Here is a 9,684-nt window from a genome sequence, read left to right on the forward strand (position 1 = left end):
AATGGCTCTGAGCACTATGGGACTCAACTGCAGTGGTCATCAGTCCCCTAGAACTTAGAACTACTTAAACCTAACTAACCTAAGGACATCACACACATCCATGCCCAAGGCAGGATTCGAATCTGTGACCGTAGCGGTCGCGCGGTTCCAGACTGTAGCGCCTAGAACCGCTCGGCCACCCCGGCCGGCTCATTAAACACAACAAAATATAACACATCCTGTTTTCTTTGATTTTTTTTTTAATAATTTGTATTGAACAAACTAAAAGTACATATATATTCACTATGCTAGAGTTCTTCAAGGTATCATTTAAAAAATACAAACAATGTTAGTTAAACAAAAAAAATATTAAAAAGAAAAACATTAAATACAACAAAATATAACATATTCTGTCCCCTTCCTTTTTTTTTTGGTCGATGCATGAGAACATGGATAAGGGTGTTGTATCATGTGACAGGTAGGCTTGGTACACCCCAACTTTGAGGGGGGTCAAGGAAGACGCTGCGGAGATAACCGGCAAAAGTTTGTCGGTAAGATGGTTTTCGGGTGAGGGTGCTATGCGCGGTCACAACTTTATACCAGAAGTCAAGGACTGTATGTGGACCACTCTGAAAGAGGTATTCTAAAGCCTGTCCCCGAAATCAGATGAGGGCATGGTGCTTAGCAAGAGGGTAGTGAAATGTCTGGGACAACAACAGGAAATCCGGGGTTACCGTCGTTGGCGGGGCACGGAGGTAAAAGCCCACGATTCGTTAGATGAGGAGCCATACGTTTTGTTTCAGGGGGCACATAAGACGGTGCTCGTCGGTGTCTTAGAGCTGACGTCAGGACAGAGTGGGGAGGTGGCCAGTCCTATACGATAAAGTCGACTATTAGTCGGGAATTTTCCATAGACTTGCCGGCCGAAGTGGCTGTGCGGTTAAAGGCGCTGCAGTCTGGAACCGCAAGACCGCTACGGTCGCAGGTTCGAATCCTGCCTCGGGCATGGATGTTTGTGATGTCCTTAGGTTAGTTAGGTTTAACTAGTTCTAAGTTCTAGGGGACTAATGACCGCAGCAGTTGAGTCCCATAGTGCTCAGAGCCATTTGAACCATTTATTTTTTCCATAGACTAAAATATACCAGAGTGCAGACACAAACGACGGTAAAAAGGGTGCATGTACACACCCCCAAACCGTGCGCCAGTTAATGTCAGGATGCTGTAGCACCATGGGATCGCAAGGGTTGGACAGCATAAACAAACGATAATAATCTTTTGTACGGGGAGGACGGGTGACTGGAAGATTGGCCCGAACGTAGCTGAGTTCTGTGAAACAATTGGCGACGTGGTACAATAATGGAGAAATAGGTGCCACATTGATCGGTGGGTCAAGAGAAGCTGGTCGGAGGATATCTAAGATGAAGTGTTGGCAGAAGTGCCAACACCGTGTTGCTAAAGGAGGCCGAAATGCACGCTTTTAAGCTCACGCAGACTGGCGTGAGGTCTGGAACAAGGTAAAGTAATAATCCTATAAAGAAAAGAACGTAGTTCTTGGAATACTTAACTTTAATCCACAATTGGAGAACATCGCTCTTGTTTGTACATGCTTCACAAGAAATATATCAAATGCTATGGCGCCTTGCTAGGTCGTAGCAAATGTAGCTGAAGGCTAAGCTAACTATCGTCTCGGCAAATGAGAGCGTATGTGTCAGTGTAGCATCGCTAGCAAAGTCTGCTGTACAACTGGGGCGAGTGCTAGTAAGTCTCTCTAGACCTGCTGTGTGGCGGCGCTCGGTCTGCAATCACTGACAGTGGCGACACGCGGGACCGACGTATACTAATGGACCGCGGCCGATTTAAAGGTTACCACCTAGCAAGTGTGGTGTCTGGCGGTGACACCACATTCCTCCCCCGCAAATCGGCGTACAGTTGTGTTATAAGGCTTCCACCCGCCGTGGGGAGGACCCCATGTTGACGTATGCGACGAGGTGGGGAGCCTAACAACAGGCGAGGCTGTGCCACCCACACCCGGCCATTCGATCCGAGGGGAGCTAGGAAACGCCTGAAAACCTAGTCCAGGGTGCACGCCAACATGCGGTGTATGCGCCCGGAGAGAGACAGGAGGGGCCGAAGGGTCGACCTCCATCGCGTTGGGGCACCCGACGGGCGAAGACGACATCTGGTCCGGAGCGGGCAAGAGTTCCATGTCGGAGGACAGCTGGTCACGGGAAGCGATCGGCGGCGCGTGACCCAGGGAGGCGCTTGGCGGCTGCAGCGAAGCATCCACTGCGGGCGGCGCCGGCGGGAGGACCGGCGGCGGCGGCGGAGCGTCGCCATGGGGCAAAATGGAAGGCATCGTCGGTAACACCTGGGGCTGAGGCGAGCCAGTAGATGGGTCCCCAGAGCGCTGACCGGACGGCACCGTCGATGAAAGCAGACGGGGAGCGGCAGAACCCGTGCACGACAGGGGCGCAGCTGATCGAGATGCCGACGCACCTCACCAGAAGCCCCCAAATCCAGATACGTAGCGCGGCCGAGGCAGCGAAGAATGCGCCCTGCGAGCCAACGCCGTGAACCGCGATAGTTGCGATAGTATACAACGTCGCCTGGAGCAAAAACAGGTGGCTGCCGCTGCACAGGAACCTGATGCGGTGGATGCAGCAAAGACATCAAGGTTCGATGAGGACAACCATGGAGCAACTCAGCCGGCGAGCGACCATCTCGGGGCTGAGAGCGATACGAGGACAAGAAGAGCAATAACGCGTCCTCCCGAGAATGCGACTCTTTCAACTTCAACATCTGTGACTTGAAAGTCCGAACCAATCGTTCAGCGGCACCGTTTGAGTGAGGCGAAAACGGCGCGGATGTCAGATGTTGAATACCATTGGCCTTGCAGAATGACTGAAATTCTGCGGACATGAATTGTGGGCCATTGTCGGAAACAATAGTCCGTGGAAGACCTTCAATGCAAAAGATAGCGGATAACGCTTGGATGGTGGCAGATGACGTCGTGGAAGACATCCGGACAACAAAAGGAAAATTACTGAAGGAATCGACCAGAACCAACATCGAGCATTCCAGAATGGACCAGCAAAATCGATGTGCAAGCGTTGCCAAGGGGAAGTGGCTTTCGGCCATGCAAAGAATTTCCGCGGTGGTGCAGAGTGTTGTTCGGCACACGCCATGCAAGAAGAGCACATATTCGTAATCGCAGCATCGATTCCGAACCAAGTACAGTGTTGACGAGCAAGTTGTTTCGTTCTCACCATACCCCAATGTCCTTGGTGGAGAAGCCGTAAGAGGACTGTAACGAACGTGGGACTACGACCCTGGACTGATCATTATCAGAACGCAACAGCAAAACACCACGGCGAACAAAAAGTCTCTCCTTGTGAGCAAAAAATCGGCGAACCAACGGATCCTCGATCCGTCACTGTGACAAGGGCCATTGCGTAGCAACAAAACGCAAAACGGTAGCAAGGACAGGGTCAGCAGCTGTGGCCGTAGCCACACGACGAAAATCAATCGGAAACGATTCGACCACTTCATCGGTTTCCGCGTCAATGAGCAGGCAAGCAAGTTCGGAAGAATCGAATGCTCTATCCTCAGCAACAGGCAAACGGGACAACGCATCGGCGTTTCCGTGCTTAGCAGTGGACCGATACAAGATATCGTAGCGGTACTGCGAGAGGAAAAGAGACCAGCGAATGAATATCTGCGCTGTACGTGGAGGTACAGGCTTGTTCGGATGAAAAAGCGACGTCAAAGGTTTGTGGTCTGTGATGATGGTAAAGTGACGACCATACAAGAAATCATTAAACATAGTAACACCAAAGACGAGAGCCAAAGCTTCTTTCTCTATCTGTGAATAATTTCTTTGCGCAGACGAGAGCAATTTGGACGCAAAGGCAATAGGGCGATCATGCGATCCATCTTTGTGCGCAAGCATAGCACCGATCCCGAAATCCGATGCATCCACCATCAACAAAAGGGGTTTCTGGGGATCGAATGCCGTAAGGCAAGTATGGGTAAGCAACGCCGATTTCAACTGGCGAAAGGCGCGTTCGCATTCCGTCGTCCAGACAAACTGAACACCTTTACGGCGTAAGCGATGAAGCGGAGCTGAAATGGAAGAGGCATGTGGCACATATCTGTGGTAATAATTAATTTTTCCCAGCACACTCTGTAGCTGCTTCAAATTCTGCGGCGAATGCAAGTCTTGTGTGGCGCGGAGGTGCTCTGGACTGGGATGTATGCCTTGGACATTGAGTACATGGCCCAGATAGGATAAGTCACGAGCAAAAAACACACATTTGTCCTTCCGCAAGCGAAGACAATTTTGTCGCAAGACCTGAATTAATGTTCTGAGATTGGCTAAATGTTCTTCTTCCGTCTTTCTGGAGATCACAATATCGTCCAGATAGTTTGCTGCAGTAGGGACCGAGGCACAAACAGTTTGCAGATATTGCTGAAACAATGCAGGGGTGGATGCACACGCGAATGGTAGTCTTTTGAATTGGTACAAACCAAGATGCGTATTAACCACCAAGACACGCTGGGATTCTTCGTCCACCGTAATTTGCAAGTACGCATCCGCTAGGTCCAACTTCGAAAAATATTTACCCGGGTACAGTTTGTCAAAAAGATCTTCCAGGCGGGGTAAAGGAAAAGTTGCAATCACTAGTTGCGGATTCACTGTAGTTTTGAAGTCCACACAAAGTCTCAATTTTCCTGAAGGTTTTGGCAATATTACTAAGGGTGAAGCCCAGAGAGAAGCCTGCACACGTTCAATCACACGTTGTGATTCCAAATCGTGTAATGTTCTTGCAACTTCATCACGCAATGCGTGGGGAACATTGCGCGCTCTGAAAAATTTCGGTTGCGCGTTGACTTTCAGTTCCAAATGTGCTTTATAGTTCATAGCGCAACCAAGGCCCGGTGCAAAAATGTCTGCAAACTCTTCACATAGACGAGAAACACTATCTGAAGGCACAGTATGATTCACTGATAGTACCTGATTTACTATAGACAAGTTAAACAACTGGAATAAATCTAAACCAAACAAGTCCACTGCAGAAGAAGAACGAAGGGCGTAAACAGACGCAAGTTTTGTTTGTCCCTTGTATGTTGCAAGAAGGCTGCACTGTCCTAACACAGGGATCGTGTGACCGGAATATGTAGTTAGCTTAACATTTGCGGCATGCAAGAGAGGTGTGCCCATTTGTTTGTATGTGTCTTTATTGATCAATGAAACTGCAGCTCTGGTATCGAGCTGGAATGGGACCACGTTGCCATTAATGTCCAAGTCTACAAAAAGTTTATTGTCCTGCCGACGACAAGAGCGACTGTCTCGTGCAACGTGAACAGGCTCTGGTACAGAAGCACTTGCGTCTTGACGGGATTTCCGTCGACGGCGACGCACACTATTTGTGGGATGAACACAGTCACTGATAGAGAAAGTGGCACTGGGCGGAGTGGAATGAACTGCATGAATTTCCATGGGCGATGGTTCACGAGCCTGGGTATTCTTGGTTCGATTCCATTTCCGGCGTGAAGCAAATTGCCTGGAATGGTTGGGAGTGTCCGATCTGAGCTTTTTCTGGCAAACGCTCTGAACATGTCCCTTTTTATTACAGAAAAAGCAAATAACTTGGCGTGACGGGCAATTCTCACGCGAATGTCTAGTAGCACAACGCGGACATGATTTTATCACTGCATTTGCTTGCTTGCACGGCACACTTAGCGGAGTGCTTGGCGGCAGCTGCGCGGACGGGCGCGAGGGCTGTTTACTGTTCTGTGCAGCGCGCCCGGCGGGCCGGTTAATGTGACACACAGCTGGCGAAGTTGCAAATGATTCCTGAGCAAAGTCAAGTGTGTCTTGCCTATCCAATATGTCCATCACTTGTTGAAGGGAGGGATTGACTAGTCGCAAAATCTGTTCCCTGATACGAACATCAGAAACGTTCTGTGCAATTGCATCATGTACCATAGTATCTGAATAAGGGAGGCCACATTCAAACTCAAAAGCACAATCCCTAGTAAGGGCTTGCAAAGTTGCAATCCACTCCCGATTAGTTTGACCGGCCGCACGTTTTGTATGAAAGAACATATACCTTTTTGCAACGACATTGACTGATTATTTGAAATATGCATTTAATGCCGACAAAATTTCGTCGTATGACAGAGTTGCTACGTCGCGTCGGTGAAATAATTTCACTATCACTCGGTACGTCTGGACGCCTACACAAGAAAGCAAAAAAGGCTGCCGCTCAATGCCTTGAATTCTGTAGGCGGCGAGCTGGAATCCAAATTGGCGTGACCACTCCGTCCAGCTTTCCAGTGCCGCATCAAAAGGACGAAAAGGTGGTGCAACTGCGTGTTGTGGCTGCGGTAGCGGTGAAGCGGCGGCCGCATCGTTTTGCATTGCACGTTGACCCTGGCCGAGCTGTCCAAGGGCATCCAATAAGGCCTGCGTCTGCTGATTCTGTAAGCGATAAAATTCGTACAGTACTTCTGGAGATTGTGGCGAAGCCATGACACAAGTAATTTAAGCGAGTATAAAGAAGAAGACCCTTTTGCGACTCGTCGCCAAAATGTTGTGACTTGGGAAGACAGCCAAGTCACTATGAGAGGAAGCCGAAAGGCACGCGCTTAAGCTCACGCAGACTGGCGTGAGGTCTGGAACAAGGTAAAGTAATTATCCTATAAAGAAAAGAACGTAGTTCTTGGAATACTTAACTTTAATCCACAATTAGAGAACATCGCTCTTGTTTGTACATGCTTCACAAGAAATATATCAAATGCTATGGTGCCTTGCTAGGTCGTAGCAAATGACGTAGCTGAAGGCTAAGCTAACTATAGTCTCGGTAAATGAGAGCGTATGTGTCAGTGTAGCATCGCTAGCAAAGTCTGCTGTACAACTGGGGCGAGTGCTAGTAAGTCTCTAGACCTGCCGTGTGGCGGCGCTCGGTCTGCAATCACTGACAGTGGCGACACGCGGGACCGACTTATACTAATGGACCGCGGCCGATTTAAAGGCTGCCACCTAGCAAGTGTGGTGTCTGGCGGTGACACCTCATAAGAGACTGCGTGTTAAGGACGGGACCGGCCCCTGCCAGTGTCGCAACAGAGTGTGGACAAAGAGTGCAGAAGATCGTGCCCGCACGTTGACGAGTCCGAGGCCACCTTTTGCAGGAGACAGTGTTAGAGTGTTGTAGCGGACTTTGAAAAGTGCCCCTGCTGACACGAAATATCCAAAGGCTGATTGGATGTGGCGGCCAAGGAGTAACGGCATTGGGAGGATCTGGGTGACGTGTACCAGTTTAGGGGCGACATACATGTTGACATTGGACACACGTTGGAGTTGGTTTAAGTTACGGTGCACTTGACCGCGGACATGGGGCCGAAACGACTGCAAAAGCCGCCGGTAATCCAGGGCCACTGTGCGGTGTGTGGAGCTCGTAAATTCGATACCCAAGTAACGAAGGGTGGCACTGACTGGGAGTGGGGTCGGCACGATAGCCGGGAGGCCGCGCCCAATGTGCATCTTAGTCGATTTACGGACATTAAGAATGCTACCAGAAAGACGTCCATACTGGTGGATCCATTGGATGGCGTCATTGAGTTCCGTGGAGGACCAGGTGAGAAAGAGGAGATCGTCCGCATAAGCCCTACAGTGAAATGTGTAGGCTCGCAAAGTGAGGCCCTGCAGTCTAGAGGTAAGTCCAGTGATGAGGGGCTCAAGTGCAATGGCATATAGTAAAGTAGACATAGGGCATCCTTGACGCACAGAGCGGCGTATAGGAATCGGTCCTACAAGCCTCCCATTGACTTGTACCTTCGAGACCGCGGGAAGTTGTAACCGGCGAATGGCATCGACAAAAAGTAAAGGGAACCTCATACGTGTCGCCACCATGAGGAGGAATGGGTGTCGAACGCGATCAAAGGCAGTCGTGAAATCTACGGATACCAGTGCTGCACGAAGGCGACAAACCGACGCCAGTGCAATGAGGTCACGGCATTCTCCTAGGGCTGTTTGTAAGGTGGCTCCACAACCACGTGCAGTCTGCTCAGGTGAAAGGACCGTAGGTAAGACGGTGCGTGTGCGCGCTGCTAAGAGGCGTGCATAGATTTTATAGTCTGCATTCAGTAGTGTAAGGGGGCGATGTGCAGAGACATGAGACCCTCCCTTCGGTTTAGGCACAGGTAGAAGAATGCCAGTGACGAATTCAGGTGGAATTGGGAAGGACGGAGTAAAGAGTTCCTGAATCATTTCCGTCCAGCGAGGAAGCATTAACGTGGTGAACGCCCGGTAAAACTCCACCGGGAGACCATCTGGTCCGGGTGATTTGTTCTTGGCCCCCTTGTTGATCGCATCTACCATCTCTTCTGCGGTGATTGCAGACATCATGGACGTTGACTCCGCTACGGTGAGGGTCCGATCAGGGGAAGGACGGAGATCACCAGAAATGGGCGTCGCCACCGGTTCATCATCATAAAATTGGCGATAATGTTCAGCAAAGGCAGACATCACTGCCGCCTGTGTTGTGTGGTGAACACCATCGGAGGTCGTGATGTTGGGGACGAAAAGCCGACGTCGACGACTATGGTCGGATGCGGCATGGATTGTGGATGGGGTTTCGTCGTGGAGGAGGTCTTGTCGTCGGGAACGCACTACGACACCATGCAGTCGTGCACGTTGAAGAGAGAGGAGACGAGCTTTAGTACGTTGTCGTTCCCTATGAGTGTCAGGTGATGGAGGGACTGCATCGAGCTCACGGAGGACGGCGTAGTGAAAATTTGTGGTTTCTCGATGCCATGCTGCTGCTTCCTTGCTACATTGTATGAAGGCCTTTCTGATTGCAGGTTTGGCACATGTGAGCCACCAATGGAACGTGGATGTGTACTGCGGAAGGCGTCTTTCGCAAGACTCCCATGTAGTGGCAATACATTGTCGGCAGTGTGGATCATTAAGGAGGGAGGTATTAAGCTTCCAGTAACCTCTGCTGCGCCACACTGACTGAGGTGGCAGAGCCAGGGAACAAATGACGGCGCAGTGGTCCGAAAATGCAAGGGGCCATCGTTCAGCTTGGGCGACTTCATTGCCAAGGTGGGCAGAGATATAAAACCGGTCCAGTCTGCTCGCAGAATGTGCTGTATAATGGGTAAAACCGGGGGTATTGCCATGAATTTTCTCCCAAACGTCCACTAGATGAAAATCTTCGATTAAGGTGAGCAGCGCCGGGCATGGCGAATAACCAGGCATTTGGTCCTGCGGATGGAGGACACAGTTGAAATCGCCTCCCATGATAAGGCGATCATAACGTCCAGAAAACAGGGGCGCCACGTCATGTCCGAAGAAAGTGGACCGCTGCCGACGGTTCGTGGAGCCAGACGGAGCGTAGATATTGATGACGCGCGTGACGAAGATGGTAACAGCCATGCCTCTTCCACAGGGAAGGATTGTCGTGTCCTTGAGTGGGATTCCTTCGCGTATGTAGAAAGCCACTCCACGCCCTGATTGATCACATGTGGACGCGTATGAGTCGTAGACGTAGACTAGTGGTAGTGTGGCAACGCGTACTTCCTGAAGAAGGGCGACGTCGTCGTCAGAGGCCCGAAGCATGTCACATAGGAGTTGCAGCTTGGGTGCAGTGCCGATCATGTTGATGTTCAGTGTGGTATACCGGTACGTTTGTTTCAGTG

The sequence above is a fragment of the Schistocerca americana genome, chromosome 9, assembly GCF_021461395.2.
Source record: "Schistocerca americana isolate TAMUIC-IGC-003095 chromosome 9, iqSchAmer2.1, whole genome shotgun sequence".
In the NCBI taxonomy this organism is placed as follows: domain Eukaryota; kingdom Metazoa; phylum Arthropoda; class Insecta; order Orthoptera; family Acrididae; genus Schistocerca; species Schistocerca americana.